The sequence below is a fragment of the Colobus angolensis genome, unplaced genomic scaffold (assembly GCF_000951035.1).
Source record: "Colobus angolensis palliatus isolate OR3802 unplaced genomic scaffold, Cang.pa_1.0 Scaffold4, whole genome shotgun sequence".
Taxonomy (NCBI): Eukaryota; Metazoa; Chordata; class Mammalia; order Primates; family Cercopithecidae; genus Colobus; species Colobus angolensis.
This window is the reverse complement of record NW_012117376.1, coordinates 710,647-713,048: the sequence shown is the minus strand read 5'-3', so window position 1 is coordinate 713,048 and position 2,402 is coordinate 710,647.

Here is a 2,402-nt window from a genome sequence, read left to right as displayed (position 1 = left end):
TATGTAAAATCACAGTCCTCTGATAGAAATGGTAAGTGAGGAGGGCAAATTTGGTGTCTGCTAGGGACTTGAATGATGCAATAACTAGCTCATGTTTTTTGAGTGCTTACTGTAAGCCAGTGGTTATGGTAAGTGCTCTATATACATTCTCACTGAATACCCTTAACACTTCTATGATCATTAGCCCCCTTTTCTTGATGAGACACTGAGCCTGAGAGGTTAAGATCACAGAGTTGCCAGGTGGCTAGGGAAAGCTCTTGTTTTGACACTACTTTCTCCAAGAAAGCTACCCCACCTCAGTTCCCTTCCAGTCCTAGTATTCTGGGATTGCACTCCCACATGGTCTGCTCCCACTTCCCTGCTCCTCTGCCCTTCCAGCCACTTTGTTGGCTCCTCTGTGGGAGCACAGCTTTCGTTCTGCCTTGGGAAATTGCCGTGTTCACCAGCTGTCACCCCTGTTGCTGTGGGGGCTGCTCAGGGGCAGGGGGCTTGTCCGCTCCATCTCTGGCTCAGGGCACCGCACAGAGCAGCTCACGGTGATTGTTGCTGAACTGAATTGTGGGCAGAGGCCCTTGGAATGGCTAAAATCTGCTGTTTAGGTTTATGGGAATGTGAAGCCCGTTGTTTAGAAAACACAGCTCTATCTCCACATCGCAAATTGAGAAATGATTTCTGTTACAAGAATCAGCCCAGCACTGAGCAGCTTGCAGTCTAGCTGGGAGCCCAGAATTGCACAAAACAAACCTGAGAATTGCACAGGCCAGATCTAGGGCAAGTGATGCGCAGTGGATTCAAAAGGGGCATGCAGAGAGGACAGTGAAGGGGGCGTAGGCAGCAGATTCCAAGACTCTGACCATGATGACATGGGGACAAAGCCCTGTGAATTCAGCCTCCTAAACAGCTTTCTCTGCCCCTCCACCCTATCACCATTAGAGGCTCATTGTCATTGTACCCACTCCCACATCTGATTACTGTACCTGCCTCCACCTGCAGGGCCCTGACTCCTGTCTCCCTCTGATCCATATTCCGCTCTGCTTCCATGCTCTGGTCTTGGGTACTTTAAACGGTTATTCTGCATTATCCTTAGCTCAGTATCCTTATGGGACAGTCCCATTCTGCAGAGAAGTCCCAGCCTCTAGGCGGTGGCATCCACGTCTGCTCCACCTGGAGCCGGTACAGGTGCCTCATGGGTGGCGCTCTGGCAACCACGCAGAAAATTTACGAGCAGTGTGGAAATATACCTGTTGGGTAAAAGACAAACTAGGCATGTGTTTAAGCCACCAGCAAATGACTATTTAGATTACTAATTTGATGTAGAAAATTGTATTGAGGTGATGACTTCAAAACGTGATTTTGAGGGCATTATACACTTGCTTCAAGGTTTAATCTTCAATCCACATGGGGGGGCACCATAATCTCTGGTGCCCAGGGCCCTCGTCTAGCTCCTGTGAGGCCCTTTGCGGTCCCTCCCTTGCCAGCCCCTCCAGCCTTGGCCATTTGCCCCCTGGGCTCTCCAGGTTCCACTGCCCCCCTGCCCAAGCCCAGCTCCACTGCTGTGTGACATAGCGTAAGTCCCTTAACCACTGTGTGCCTCAGTTTCCTCATTTGTTAAAAGAGGAGGTTCCAGTGGTATGTACCCCCTAACGATGTGCATCACAGAAATGACACGGGACACACACTCAGAACATGCCTCGCACGTGGGAAGTGCTGACTGTTACCATTATTAGGCTCCCCCCCGGGGTCTCAGGGCCTTGGCACAAGCTATTTCCTCTGCCTGAAGCACTTTCCTCCACTGACCTTTCCCAGCGCAGTCTAGGTGCCTTCTTCCGCAGCGCCTGAACCACACAGGAATAATTATGTAAGGCGAGAGCGCAGCCAGGGAAGAGCAGGGTGTGCAGAAAGGGACTGAGTCAGTCGAGACGTTTCCACGGGGATCCTTCTCCTGCCAGGCCTGCACCGGGGCTGTGGCAACTAAGAAGATGTGCACAGGTGGCTCCCGAGTGTTCGGGAAGGGCCCCAGAGCTTCTGGCCCGGATGGAGGCAGGAACCGGAGTCTCCTCTGCAAAGCTGTATCAGTACCGGGGACGCAGGGCGCGCAGCGAGGGCTGGCCGGGGCGGCCCGCCTGGGGCGCTGCGGGAGCTCACGCGGGAGCCAGGTGGGGGACGCATGGAGAAGCAGCCGAGCAGGTGCTGGGAAGGAGGCGCCCGCAAAAGCGCATGCAGGGGCCACGGGGAAGGCGCCAGGAGGCGGCGAGGGGCCGCGGTGGCCGGAACCCGGGCCGGCTACTCCGGGCAGAGGAACGTGCCCCACCCTCGGGGCTTGGCTGGCACCGCTCGGCTCTCCAGACGGGGCTGCGGCCGCGTGTCGGGCCCGGTGACGACCCCAGCACACCACGGCAGGG